The following is a 16,345-nucleotide window of genomic DNA, read 5'->3' on the forward strand; positions in this document are numbered from 1 at the left end:
ATCCCCGCAAAACCGCGAAATTTATTTTTTCTTAGCTGGTTTCCATTGTAGTATACTTTTAAATTATTACCAGAATCAATAGTTATTCAACTAACTTATGACAACTTATTTAATTATTTAATTAATTAATTAATTTAAATGTTATTATTATATTATTATTATAAAAATACAGCTGTACATAAAGGAAAAATTGTCAAAACATTTTTTAATTAAATTATAATCTTAAAACTAGTGAAAAATAGAAAATTACATGGTAAATATTAAGTTTGTTATACTAAAACCAACGTAGAAAATGAGGTAGTGGTATTTTAGTAAATAAGTGGAATTAACGTAGTATATTTATTTGTAATATTAGGAGGGTAGTTGCGTGCCTGTTTATATTGCATTGTTTTTGTCTTCCACCTCCCAAATGCATGACATCCTACAAGTGTCTCTCCCAACGCCAACGCCAACGCGAGACTATACTCCGTGTCCGTGTCTCTTCCTCCACTTTTCACACAACCTTATTTGAGTACACCAACACCTTTTTCATAATTTATTAAAATATTTTAAAAAATTATTAAATAAAAATAATAATTAGTTGTTATATTAACTAAATTAGATATTATTTTAATGATTAATAAATTAGTGATATTTAAATTAATTTATATTATTAATAAATAATTTTTAAATTAGTATTTAATTAGCTACTAAAGTTTTAAGAGTCAATTATTTATATTATAAAGTTGATAGCTAATTAGATAATAATTTAGAAACTATTTATTAATAATAGAAATTAATTTAGATGTTAATATTTTTTTGGACTATAAAATAGTATCTAATTTAGTCAATATAATAACTAATTTTTTTATCTTTAACATTGATTAGAAATCAATGATTTTCTTGTAGTGTATATATTTTATAAAATTTTGATTAATTTCATTTTAAGTTGATTAACATATTTAATGGTAGTTAATTTGGTGTAATCATTTATATTTTGTGACTGGAAGACTGAAATGCTTCTAATATTTTTTTGAGATATATTTAATAAAAAATGTTGATTAAATTTTTTTCTCAATAGGACAGGGTCAGGCCTTTCTTCTTCTTTTTTTTAGAAGAGAGATATTCATGCATAACACAAAGTTCTTTTGTTTCCTAATAACACATATTAGATTAAAATGGTTGAGTTTAAGAGGGAGGGAGAGGATGAATTAAACTATCTCAAATTTTTCAAATCATAAAATGTTATGTTTATTAGATCAAGAAATTTCAAGATTTGGTTCTTCTAAAGATTTCATAGAACCATGATCAGACAAGAAATAAGAAAAAATTGTAAGATTAATAGAAAGAGAGAGAGTGAAAGATGCATAATCAATTTTATAATGGTTCCCTTTATCCAAGAACTACATATAGTTACTTAGTCACACCACCTAAGCTCACACTAATATAAGAGTTTTACAAACACAAGGAATATAGTGAAAGTAAATATACTCACGAAACCAACTCTTAAACCTTACAAGATTGATTTTCTCACCTAGTAACACCTCTTACTACACTGAATTTGGAAACTCTGTCTAGAGACACCTAAAGAACACAAAAACAAATACATAAAGTAAAACAATATCACTTGAAACAGGTTAAACACATCAAAAAAATATTTAACTAGGTGAAGAACTATGTTTCACCTCAAACACATGGTATTGATCTTGTAATCACACGATGAAAGCTTCAAAGATCGTTTTTGCAACGCAGGTATAAATTACAAAGGTTTCACAAACAACCTAGAAGACTAAATATGCTTTATAGACTATAGTAGATGTTCACTACAACTTTTAGAATTTTTAGCAAGATCACAATATATCTTTTTGTTGCTTGGCTTGCCTTTTTTTTGTTCTATACCTTCAATATCTTTATATCTGCACTTAGGAACTTAAATTGGTTAAATTTGGATATTACAGTATCTTCAACTTTTCGTGCTAGAAGCTCAAAATCGAAACCTTGGATTTGCAACCTTCCAACTTGTTTTTCCTTCGAACTTGTTTAAGGAACTAATTGGAAAATGTATTTGCAATATGGGTTAGTAAAAACAAATCAAAACATAATCAGAAAATTATTTCATTTCAGATAATGCATGAGACAAAAACAAGGTACTTGAGATTTTCAATTTATTCAAAAATGTTTTTATTTAAATAATATTAAGAGATATTGGCAATTCATTAGAAAAGATACACAAGATTTATTTGACAAACATGTTTAGGAAAAGAAGGATTTCAAATTTATACGAAAAATAGGGTTAAATAGAGTCATTGCATAGATTCAAATCTTTTTGTTTTTGGACATAAAATCTCTTTAATCGAATACAATTTCAATAGATATATGAATTTAGAAGATTTTTTTAAAAAATTATAATCAAAACCTATTATTCGTTCAACAAGTTAGTCAGACTGTCTAGCATGAACAAAAATGTAGATGCTCTAAGGGTCTACTCTATATGGTAGTTGTACAAATCATTGTTAGAACTAAGTACCACATTCAATCTAAATTTTGTTATGCATTTAACAAAGCTTATTAGGTCGTTTAATGAGTATATGATATAGATGCTCAATTCCTATCGTGAAATTACGTTATAAACACTCATATCATCTATGAGGCCATTTTGATGAATATTGTAGTTGTAGAAACATTGTTTAGATATTTCAATATACAAGTAAGCTACCAATCAATTTTTGTTATCATCAAAATATAAGAGTGTAAGTACAACATACGATATCCTAGTCATCAGACCTTCTAATGGTTCATAAACGGTCTAATGTCTCAATAGACTGTCTAGTTAGTCATGAAGTCATCTAGAGACATGTATATCAGACCGTTTAATGGCTTAATCATCAAACCATTTAGGACTCAACAATCTCTCCCTTTTTTATGATGACACAAACACTTATTCAAACAACAAAATATATCAATGAGACACCAACAATAATCATGTATACACTAACAAGCACCAATGATAAGCACATACATGACAACTAATAAGCACATAAACGCTACTTATTAAACTCATTTATTCCCCTTTTTTGACATAATCAAAAAGGGATTTTGATAAGAAATATTCACTGCGTATTTGATCTTTAGAAATCATAGAGTTTTGTAGGGACAATTGACTCTAGAAGGGGGAGGGGGTAAATTGAGGTTGAACTCAAGTACGCAAAAAAAAATTCAAACACAATGTATATCAAGTAAAGGATAGAGAGAGAAGTAGACACAAGATTTATATTGGTTCACCAACAACTAGGTATATATCCAATCCCCTTAAGCAACTCACTTAAGAGCCTTTGAAGTAAGTTACAATTTTAGTAAAGAAAATTATTCAAATATTGTTTGCTGTTTTTTGCAGATTGATTTTTGATCTTGGAGGAAAGTAAACAAGAAAACAACAATAAAGGCTAAAGTCAATCAACTTCATGCAAGATCCGAGGACAAAATCTTCTTTCAAGAGAGATGGTATGATGCAAACTCATATATGAGACTGTAATAAAAAATAAAGAGGTCATAGAGCTAGAAACTTGATCAAGAATTAATTAGGAGTTTGGATCTAATTGGGCTTGTTTGGACCACCAATAAGACATTTGGGCTCAAATTCAATGTAGAAGAAGATCACTCTAGAAGATTGGAAGTATCAAGAATACAAAAAAGAAAGTAAAAATAAGTATAAAACTGAATAAGATTAATTTTGGATATTGTTATTTTGAACAAAAAGAGTAGGAGGTAAATAGAAAAGAGAGTAATGGGTAAAATAAGAAAAAAAGAGGTGTAAGCAAACGTTAATTAGTTGATCAAACAATCTGGTAAGCTTGTGATTGTCAACTTATACCAAGTTCATAGGCATGAAAAGAGAAGATCACGCAAGTATGACAAAAACATCCATGTATGCTTTTCTGACCTAATTGTACTAAGGGAGCCTCCAAGTCTCTTACTTTGTAGTTGTTGGTTGGACATTGAAATTAATTAAGATGGGTTGGTATGTTAAACAACATGTGGGTCCATTTGACTATTAATTTTTAATTAATTATATTTAGTCCGCTGATTCAATGGTACATAACCTATCAAACCTAGTTAATTATTGGTTGAAACTATGAGAGTTTCCCTTGGAAGCAGGTACTTGCATAATAGAAAATGCATAATTAATTGGTAGCTTGTAGGTACACGAGGAGGAACCGCGTGAAGCGGAAAAAAGAATGTTATAAGGCTCTGATCCAAACCCAATCATTTTTGTATTATAGGACTTTCAAACCCGTCCCATACTCCCATCACATGAATCTCATTCCCAATCACCACAAACACTACTTAATTATCAATATATCATATATTTTTTCGAATAACAAAACCAAGTGCCTAATTTCATTAGTTCGGCTGCATTCTTTTCATTTCTGTAGTTGTCTGAAGGGTGTGTTCTTGGGTGTTCCACATTTCACATTTTTTCTTCTCATTTCTTTTCCGGTGTCATATAAACTTGCATAATAGTTATAATAATCCAGTATGAAAACCTCTTTCTGAGAGTTTCGGATAACTTACTTAATTTGTAGTTTTACAAGAAAATAATTCAGAATAAACACATTGCATTAGTTCATAAATGAGTAATCAGTATCTGGTATACAAATAATGTTATGTTATTGGTTATAATAGATATCTTATTATTCTTTCACATCGATTAAATACACTATCATTCTTAACTTCCTATATTAAATTTAGTCTTTATATCTTTTTCTAAGAATAATTCCCATGTATAAATACACCCACGCCACTTCATTTCTACATCCTTGTCTCCCATTTCCACCTTCAACACATATCAAACCCATGGAAGATCAAATCCACCGCCACGCCGGAAGAATAAACCCCAATTCCCCGGCATGCTTAAAACTCTTCGGCTTCAGCGTGGTCCACGAAGATCTCACCGAGGACGACGAAGCCCAAACAACCATCGCTCTTGAAGACGCGTCTGATTCAACCGCCAAGTCTACGTCACCGGAATCCGGAGGCGCCTCCGGGTTCCCGACCTCCTCCGGAGACCGAAAATACGAGTGTCATTACTGCTGCCGCGAGTTCGCAAACTCGCAAGCTCTCGGGGGACACCAAAACGCGCATAAGAAAGAGCGGCAACAGCTGAAGCGCGCGCAGTTACAGGCCACGCGAAATGCCGCAGTTTCTTTCGTTCGGAATCCTATCGTGTCTGTCTTCGCACCGCCGCCACATCAGAAGTGGTGGTGCCGGCGGCCCAGTCGTCGTGGGTGTACATGCCACCACGTGCCGCGCCTTCTCCCTTCCATGTATCTGTTTCACACGGATGCGTGTTCCCCTTGGCGAAGAGCGCCGTCATCAGAAACTGTAACGGTAGCGTAGTAACGGGTGCAAGATCTGCAGGTGCAGGGCTGTTGCCCTATGTTGACGGAGTAGGGGATTCGTCGTCTGCATTTTCCACGATGGGCTCCCAAGTACTGGCCCGGACCTACTATGGGAGGGTTGATGGGCCTTCTCTGAGAAAACTCTCTGGAGGAGAGGTGGGACCCAGTTTTGATGACGGCTTCGGCTTGGACTTGCACCTTAGCCTAGCCCCGCCATGATGGCTGGGCTGAATTTAAAAGTGAGTGCGTATCTCTGTATTCAAGCTTGAGTCAGAGGGCATGTTTGCCTGCTATTTCCTCTTCACTATCTAACTAACAAACGCTTTTAATTACTTATTGAAACAAGGTATGTATAATTGATTTTTCAGATCATATTTTTACACTCAACTAACAAAATATTATTATTTTTAATAAAAAAAATTAAAAAAAATCTCCTTAACAAAAATATAAACAAAATACAAAATGTTAAAATAATTTTCAAAAATTAAAAAGTTATAAATGATTAAAATATTAATGGGATATACGATAAAGCATGATATAAAAAAAACATTTTTGTCCCTAATTTTATAGTTTAAAAAAATTAGAAGGAAAATGATTTTTTTTACACTCAATGCTACACCTACATCCCAATAAATATTAATATTTTAATATTTTTTATTTTAAAAATTATTTTAACATTTTATATTTTGTTTATATTTTTATTAAAGAAATTAATTTTTTTATTATAAATATTAATATTATCAGTCGTCCATATGCATGACGAACATTTTGGAGTGGGAAGCAGATGACTCTATCTCACACAACCAACACACGGAACCCTAAACTGTGATCATTTTTCCTCTGCGTTGTAACTTTTTCTTTTCCACTGTGGTTAAGAATGTTTCAGTTTCCTAATAGCTAAAACATTAATTAATGGTGGATAAATATCAATTTAAAAATTAGTTTATAAATTTTTATTAATAATAAAAATTATTTTAAATTAATATTTTTTTAATTTATAAAATAGTATATAATTTAATCAATATATTAATTAATTATTTTTTTAAAAAAAATTAGTTGTTTTGTTGTTTAAGATTTTTATTCTGATTTCCACGTATTTTAGTGGAAAATAATAAAATATGTGGGATCAAATAGAATGTAATAATTTTCTTTTCTTAGCCATTTTCTTTGTTGTCAAATAAGGGAAATACTTTTTATCTGCCCATTTTCTTATACTAGTCATTTCCTTTTCAAAGAAATTAACCTTAAATGTTGTAACACTAGAAAGAAAAAGCTACTAATAAAACTTCTTTCCTTCATTCATATGACACAATTTAAATAAAAGGATAAATTGGAGGCATTAGTAATGAACCTTTTCTACATTATTAAACCTTTGTAGGAAGTAAGAAAAAAACATAGTAACTATTTGGCCCTTTTTAGTAAAAAATCCTTCATCTAATTAGGTGTGTGAACATATTTGGGCTTGCTTTAGCTTATGAGCTTATGGATGAGTATGGTGTATCATTTCAATTTACTCTAGATGACACTTTTTCTCTAAAGAGAGAAGAGGTAATTGGTTGGTTTGGGAGTGTGATAGATAATGTGTAGTGAAAAAAAATAGGAAATTATGATGTAAATATTGCATTGATTTTCACAATTAGAAAAGAGAGTGTTGTTGGACATCTTAGGGTATTTGTCTAATTTGTGTTTGATGACGTTTAGCTTAGGCTTCTTTTGTGTCTAAAGTTTATCTTTTGCAAAATGAGATGATGGATCCAAGATAAAAGTCTGAAAATGGTTTGGAAATGGTTTATGAAAGTTAAATTTTTTAATTGGTTAAATTCATAAATCAACTTGTTGAAAATACTTATGGATTTTCAAGTGATTTTTGTGAAAAGTTTTAATATATATGTTAAAAACTGAGTTTTCATGTATCAGATAAAGTTTGTTTTTCATTTCAAGTTTTTAACCTATGAAAAAAAATCAAAGTATACTAGTAATTCCACGTTAAGTAATTTCACTTTAAGTGAAATCAACTGGTTAATTCATGTTTTAACATATTGAATTTGACATGTGTTGTTAATTAGTTCAGTTGTTTGTCAAAATCTATAAATAGGTTTCTAGAACCTTTAAACAAAACAATTTTTTAATATGAATTTGAGAAAAACATTCATGTGTTGGTTTACAAGATGTTTGTAAAAAAAAAAAAAAAATTCTTGAAGATCTTGTTTCATCATCTTATTTTGTGAAGGATTCAAGATTGTGCTAAATAACTAGAAACCCAATTTGAGTTTCTCTGATCTTTCTATCAGTTGTTTTCGTTCCATTGTTCTTTCTTTACTTGTACTTGGATTGTATTATAGTGCAATATAGGGTTTCTTAGGTGTTGTAATCTGCAGCAAGGTGTTACAGGGGTAAAATTGATCTTGTAGGGCACAAGATTGTTGTTCTTGATTGTTATTTGTACAAGTGCTTGTGTGATTAGTGAAAATCATTTCAGTGTGAGGTGGTAATTGGGTGTAGCACTGGGTAAAGAGTGAACTAGTATAAAAATACACGTGTTCTTTGTTTATTTGCTAACTGCTTTTCAATCTGCTGAATATTAAACTATCTTTGATTTTTAATCAATTGTTTTAAAAAATAATAATCGATTATCTGTTTCTCTGATACATTCTATTAAAAACTAAATATGTTTCTGCTTAGAAATAATTGGTTTATATTTCTAATAGGTTTTCTGATTAGATTTTAATCTATTGCTTTTAATAAATAGTCGGTTGAAATAATTTTTGTTTTTCAAGAAGAGCTAAATTTGCAAAAATCTAAGTATCAATTTACACCCCCTTTTGAACTTGGTTGACTTTTATACAACATTTGCCATAAGAGTTGTTGCTTGAGAGTTATTAAAGTTTTTCTTTAAAAATGACTGAGTTTAAGCTTCCCTTTGTTGAAGGGGTGTCTATTAATAGACCTTCTATGTTTGGTGGGGATGAATTATTCATTCTGGAAGGTTAGAATGAAGATATTCATGGAGTCTATATATAAGGGTATATGGGATTATGTGGTTAATGGTCCATTTATAACTAAACATTTTGCTAATGGTGAAAGTGTTGAAAATAAATGGTTTGAATAGTCTGAAGCTGAGAGAAAAAAAGTTCAATTTGATTATGTTGTTAATAATAAAATTAAATGTGCATTAAATTTTGATGAGTTTTTCAGGGTATCTTAGTGCAATTTTCAGCCAAAGAGATGTGGGATATTCTTGAAATCACACATGAAGGTACTTTTGACACCAAGAGGGAAAGAAAGCATGCACCCATGAGTATGAGTTGTTCAGAATGCATCAAGGAGAAACCATTGTTGAAGTGTAGAAATAGTTCACTCACATTGTGAATCACTTGACTGGACTAGGAAAGGTGTTTGACGGGGAAGAGTTGAACATCAAAATACTGAAGTGCTTGGATAGGAGCTAACAACAAAAAGTGACTACATTATCTGAGTTCACAGATCTAACAATATTATATGCACCAACTTTATTTGGAAAGTTAAGGGAACACGAGCTTGAGTTAATTCGATTGAATAAACTATAAAGTACAGAGAAAAATTCCAGGAGCATAGCTCTCAAGGCCAATGTACAAAAGAGGAACCAGAGTCAATAAGAAGAGGGTTTAGATCAGGATGTGACTTTGAACTTGCTCATAAAGAAGTTCAATAGGGTTTTAAAAAAGAAAAATCGTGATAGGACTCAATCCAAGAAATGGTATACCTTTAAAATTGGTGACTCTAATACTTCAAATTATACCTACTTTGAATGTGGTAAACCAAGACATATAAATATGAAGTGTCCAAATCATCAAAGAAAGGAAAAGATGCAGTACAAAAAAGTAGAAAGAGGTAAAGGTAGAAGAGCATATGTAGCATGGTAGGACAATTATATGTCTTCTTCCAGCATATCATCTATGTAGCATGGAGGAAGGAAATTTGTGATTCATAACTAATGGTGAATTTTCTAATAGTGGCTCGAAAATAAAAGGAGAAAGGAGACAAAGTCAATGGTATCTTGACAGTGGGTGCTCTAAGCACATGAGAGGAGATTTATCTCAGTTTATTGATTTAAAGTTAAAGTATGAAGGCTATGTCACTTATGGTGACGGTAATCGTGGAAAAATCCTTGGAAGAGACAATATTGGAGATGAGGCTTCCACAATCATCAAGCATGTATTATATGTAGAAGGTTTGAAACATAATCTTCTAAGTATAATTCAACTTTGTGGCAAAGGTTACAAGGTAAAATTTGAACGAGAAAGTTGTTTAATCTGTGATGGAGATGATTTAAGAATTAAACTTCAAAGTTAAATCTTCAAAAAAATCAACTAATTGATCTAAAAAAAATCGATTCAATTACTATTGAAGGATAGACTATTGATCCAAAACTGCCTAGAGAGTGTAAGATTCCTAAGGATCGTACACTGAATAACATCATTGGGAACATTGAGAAGGGTGTCTACACTAGGAAGTCACTAAACAATTTTTGTGAAACTGTGGCATTTATCTCCCAAGTTAAACCAAAGAATATCACTGAGGCACTACTAGATGAAAATTGGATCTTAGCTATGCAAGAATAGTTATATTAGTTTGTCATGAGTGGAGTATGATCTCTGGTTTCAAGAACTGCAAATATGAATGTTATTGGGACAAAATGGGTTTACAAAATCAAGATGGATGAGCTTAGAGTCATCACCAAGAACAAGCACGGTAGGTTGTAAAAGGCTACTACCAAGAGGAATGCATTGATTATGATGAAACCTACGCTTCTGTAGGAAGGTTGTAAGTTGTTAGACTTCTGCTTGCCTTTGCTTGTATGAGTGGTTTCAAGTTGTTTCAAATGGATGGAAAAAGTGTTTTTCTCAATGGAAACATTAATGAAGAGGTGTTTATGTCACAACCACGTAGGTTTGAAAATCATAAGTTTCTATATCACGTGTACAAACTCAAGAAAACCTTGTATGGCTTGAATCAAGCTCCTCGGTAGTAATATGAGAGGTTGAGTTGCTTTTTATTATCTCAAGGCTATGAAATGGAAAAAGATAGATAAGACTTTGCTCATTAAGAGAAAGAAAGATGATATCATTCTTGAACAAGTCTATGTAGATGACATTGTCTTTGGTTTAACCAATGAAGCACTAACTGAAGCCTTTGTGGATACTATGAAAAGTGAGTTTGAAATTTCCATGATAGGTGAATTAACCTACTTCTTGAGACTGCAAGTGAAATAACTCAAGAATGGAATATTTATTTGTCAAACAAAGTACTGCAAAAATGTTGTAAAGAAGTTTGACATGGAGAGTTGCAAATCATCTGCAAAACCAATGTCAATTGGTTGTCATCTTGATCGAGATGCTTCAGGGATTAATGGTTGGGTTATGGTATCCCAAGGAACCAAGGATGTTGGGTTATGGTATCCCAACCATGTATCATTGAATTTGGTTGGTTACTTAGATTTTGACTTTGTTAGCCTAGATAGGAAGAGAACTAGTGACACATGTCATCTACCTGGATCTAGCCTGATTTCATGGCACTGTAAGAAGTAAACATGTGTAGCATTGTCAACTGGAGAGGCTGAATATATAGCTGCAAGGAGTTGTTGTGCAAAGATCTTATGGATTAAATAATGATAAGTGCTTCATTGTAGTAATTTTTATATATAAAAGGCATATAAATTATGTAAAATATGTACAAAAGATAGTGAGAGACATGCTCGAAACCTCCAACTACAACTGCACATGAAGATGAAGAAGAAAATAAGGGAATTGCAAAAATTCTTGCAAAAAAGTGCAAAAAAAAAAAAGGACAGAGCAACAGAACCAATCCGCCCAACACATGTAGAATGGCTCAGTGGATTGAGTCCAGAGAGAAACCTCCTTGGAAAACACTCAAAATGTTGAGCACATTTACAACCGCTAAGTGAATTGAGGCTAGTAAAATCACAAGATTCCAAAGACTAAAAGGCTGAGCGAAAACCAAAATGGCTGAGAAGATTACCTTACTTAATCATGAAGAAAGCTCAATTTCACTCAGAAAGGGCTCAAGCCAACATGAACCAAGTTTGGGAACAAGGTGATTTCGCTTGCAACCTAAGCCAAGCCAAACCTACTTCATGATTAAGATATGGCAGTGATTGGCTGGATCTGGACCGAATCCCTGAAAATCCTTGACTCTAGAATCTCAAGAAGCCCAAAAGTTACTTAAGGATGAAGAAAGCCAATCTACGAATTGAATTGGTCTACGATAAGTGGATGATGAATCCCCTTGAATCCCTTTGAATCCCATTCATAAAATCTATAAATAGGGACCTTGGGACAACATTCTAACCATCAAGAGGAATAAAAAGGCACATAACCACTGAGAAACAAATAATTTGAAGGATCAAGTGAGAACCTTAAAGAGGCTTAGCTATTGAGATTTTGCATGTTACGGGCATGGGTGACATAGTGTTGAAGACACCAGTCGATTTCTGGACTTTGAAGGATGTCAGAGTTGTTCCAAGCTTGACGAAAAGTTTGATTTCTGTTAGGCCGTTGGACGAACAGGGACATGATGTGAAGTTTGGAAATCAGCAGTGGAAGGTCGTCAAGGGAAATCTTGTCATGGTCCGCGAAAGAAAGAGAGGTTCGTTGTATATGGTCAAATTACCGTATGAGGGAGTGACCGTCCCAATTCAGAAGATAAACAAAGTCCGGTTCACAAAATGTATTTACAAGAGAAAAACCTAGAGCCACAGGTGAGATTCAGGATGAACAAGCATGGAAAGGTTCAGGTAGACCAGTCATAGGTGCTTATGGAAGTTAGAGCACGGGTCGTGCTTCAGCTGAGGTTCCTAGACGACAGTGGGTAAGGAGAACCAGTATTCCAGTTGTTGAAACATCTCCAGAAAATTTCTTGTTCAGTATGGAGTATGTTTGTTCTCAGGCTATACCAGGATCCGACAGTTCGTGTAAGTGGGAGCCGGTAGGAACAGAGGACGGGTCAGTGGCAGTTTCATTCATGACGAATGTGTTGAAACTCAAGAGAGATTCAACGAAGTCTGCAAGATGATTAAGAAGGTTGGTGGCAACTAGAGGTGGAACATTGAGTTTCGTCGACAAATTACAGGGGTACATGTACATAGTTGAAGCGCATGTGAACATTGTTCCGTGGCTTCAAGTGGGAGATTGTTGGGTGTGAAGCTAGGACCAATTGGGTTAGGCTTACTAGACACCATGTTTTAGAGAGTGGGCTTAATCATTATGTCTCCTTTATAATCTTTATTTAAAGAAATCATTGTGCTTGTAATTGGTGTGCAACAAGACAGAAATAAAACCTAATAGTTGCTCGTGTGGATGTAGGTTGCAGTTGGCGACCGAACCACGTTAAATCTTGTGTCGTTTATTTTCTTGCATTGTTTCATGATTATGTGTGTTGCTTCCGCGTGCATTTTTTCCATCACTCAAGTCGAGGGGTTTGGTTGCTTTTTCCATGATAAATTACCTTAGGGGGCCGAGGAAACCACTAGGGAATGGATGCTTGCCGGTATAGTAATTGGCGGCAAAGATTCTCGCACTTGACACATAACCTTAACAGGATTCACAAATAGGGTTGAGGTGTTTGAATGAGCTATTTGGGTTGACACGTCATTAATAGTTTCTGTTGTTTTCTTTTCCGGGGAAGGTTCTGTTTGGTCATTCTTTAACCTCAGACGCTTGCTCAGGCTCTATGGAATATCCTTAGCAAGGTTGACCACCCTCACGTCTTTGGAGGCCCTAAACATGGTCATCATTTTCTTCATATCGAAACCTTTGTCCATGACCTCTGTCAAAAAGAAACATAAAATCCATAAGAGTTAAACAATATAAAAATTTAAGAACATCTAAAATATACGAGCATTGCCTATAAATATTGGTGTAGGGTCCTCAGCCAGAATAGGGTTTGGCAAAGACAAAATCGACCAAAGCATCGGAGCAAACATTGAAAGAAGCAATAAACTTTCCAATCTTTGAGGTATGATTCACTTCATCGAGTACCAAAAGAGTACTCGGGATCATAAATAGGGGAAACTTGCGTTTCCTAACCCCTTTTACCATTATCGTCTTAGGGTTTTCCACAGTTTTGTCAGGTAGGTTTTATGTTTACCCTTAGCCACCTAAGCCTTAGGAACCTCACTATGGATTTTAGCCTGAGGCACGACAACGCCAACGAGAGTGGTTTCCACTGCGACCACCTGATGAGATTCAATCTACACAAAATCGCCTTCTACACAAATCGAATCAAAAGAACTTGATGAAGAACTTGCGCCAATAGGGTTTATATTTAGGGTTTATATTTGTAATACATGAGACTTTAAAACACAAACAAAATTGAGTTTTTGATGCGTGAGTGATCACTATCTGTAAGAACTTATTCTCAGTGTATTGCGCAAGTCCCCCAGGATACAACAGGAACTTTCCGAAAATTTCCAAGAATCAGAACTAGCAAGTTATACTCTTAAAAGAATAAGAACCCAATAAATCCAGAAAAATATTTATATTAAAATAAAAAATTAATGAAGAGAGAGAAAAGAAAAAGGTGTAAAGGTGAGAGGTAGAAGAAAGGTGCATGGAGAGTGTGGGTTGAGGAAGATGAAGAAGCTTGAGTGAGAGATGTGTTTTCAGAGCAAAAGGATGCGGTATTTATAAATGGAGAAATCAAAATTGTCGCAGTTTCAAACTCTAGTTGGGTGGCACCATCCCATGGTCATGTCCTGCGAAAACGGAGCAACCGCTGGTGATCGAGGAAGACCCACGTGAAAGGAGGAGTCAACCACCCAAGACTCTTGCAATGTTCTCTGAACCGCTCAAGAAAGAAGTTGTGCGTAACTCCCTTTCGTTTCTCCTTAAATTTCATGAACGTGGATCTAGGGTTCACAACCCTCTTTTGCAATATCTCTTCATTCTGTCGTTTCAGGTTTGATTTACAACAATATCCCTATTATCTAAGGAGTGAAAAAGAAGGTGTTTTTTTATACAAGTAAGACAAAACAATTCACAAAACTCTTTGGGCGCAAGAAAAGTCTTCTCATGAAGAGCTTCTAGGACAACGTGTCCCTTCACCCAAAAAGAAAAAGGTAAGATTAGTTCAAATAAGTGAAACGTCAATAAGAGTTCCTCGAAAAAACACACATAATCATGAGCTTTAAAACCCCTCATTTACATAGGGCTACACTACTATTAATTAACATTCATGGAAAGAGAAGAATCACTATATTGATTGTATTGTTAATACATTAAGTTCAGGCCATGAGTCAAACAAGCTTAAGCCACCGAATTGTAAATAGTTACAAAGATCAACCTCGATTATTTATCTAGAATTGCTCCAAATGAATTTTTAAAACTCGAATTTGCAAGCATGAGGACTTGTGTACTACTCGACTCTGAATAAGCGGATGAGTTATTAACAATATGAATATTAACCACCATCAATTAAACATATATCTCACTAGTAATCACTCTGAAACAGTTACAACCACATTAATGTGATCGTGAAGCTCAACGTAACTACTTGTAACTAAAGTGGTTAGAGAGCACACGTCATGACTATGTGAGTGCAAAATTCGATACAACTACTTGTAACTGAAGTGGTTATTGTACGCGTCATGATTATCTTTACTCTATAAATTCAATTAGAGGGAGTATTTCTCACTGACTCAATATTTGATATTTTTTACTACTAAGATATTATGATGTTAATCATGTGGGAAAAGACATTTGGCATCTAAATTTTGTTATAACATTATAATTATGTTTTTATTGAGTTTGTGGAGTTGAGATGTTAAATCCGAATTGTTTGTTGAATACTGATCTTCTTTTTAAAAGATTGTTGATTAAAGAGTGAAAATCCATCTATAAAAGATTTTCCGACACTTAAGTTTATCCTCGTAACACCAACAAAGAACCTCCTAAACCCCATAATGCCAAAAACCACCATTTATACTAAACTTCAACTATTAATCTTTCTTGAAAGAACCAACTTAAATCAATAACTAATTCCACAAACACTTTTAAAATATATTACAGTTAAACAAATGTAAATAACAATAAAAATTTAACTCTATTTGCGTTCAAATTAAATTCCAAAAATAGAGAGAATTTGAAGTATTTAGGTTAAATATATATGAAATGTGAATAATCAACTAAAAGATTTTAAATATAATTTTTGTTTAAATAATCAATTTAAAATCCTTAAATCTGTGAAACGCTATGAATTTAATTTTAAAATAATAAAAGTACAACAATTATATTTTATTGTTAAATGTTATGGAACTATTTACTATTAAAGTATAAATTTAAAGTTTTATTTGGCAATAAATTATAATTGTTTAATCATAAAACTATTATATTAAGAATCAAACTGAATTCTTAGACTCAAATAAAATCATACGTTTTACTCTTAGAACTAAATTAGCAGCATTCCACAACCAAATTAATCATCTACTAATAATTTTAACATAATTATTACAAAGATTAAAATTATATATTATTTGATAATTGAATGATAATATCAAATATTATACATTTTCACTGTATTCCAGATAAACTCCATACGAAAACTATTGCCAATTGATAATTTAAAATAATTTGCAAAGTGCATTATCCGGAACCCAAATTTTAGTTGTATATATATTATTTCATAATGGAATGATAAAATAAATATTATACATTGTCATTATATTCCAATTAAACACCATACCAAAACTGCTGTCAATTGATTATTTAAACTACTCAAATAATTGAATTATTCAGAAACCCAAATTTTACTTACCAACTCACTGTAGCATTGGAAAATCATAATTTTATGCCTATAATTAAACCTGTATCTATTAAACACAACTGTCTAAAATATTTATAAAATTTTCCATTACATATCAACTGAGCATCGAATCAGTGTTGTCAAGTTAAACTACAAATCCATGGCAGAAA

At 32.7% G+C, this 16,345-nt stretch overlaps 1 pseudogene; it reads left to right on the top strand.

Annotated features, from left to right (window-relative positions):
- Positions 1-4,735: 4,735 nt before the first annotated feature.
- On the top strand, positions 4,736-5,758 carry LOC137809624 (zinc finger protein GIS3 pseudogene; annotated as a pseudogene).
- Positions 5,759-16,345: the final 10,587 nt, after the last annotated feature.

This window comes from Phaseolus vulgaris, chromosome 2, assembly GCF_051622355.1.
Source record: "Phaseolus vulgaris cultivar YP4 chromosome 2, ASM5162235v1, whole genome shotgun sequence".
NCBI classification, from domain to species: Eukaryota; Viridiplantae; Streptophyta; class Magnoliopsida; order Fabales; family Fabaceae; genus Phaseolus; species Phaseolus vulgaris.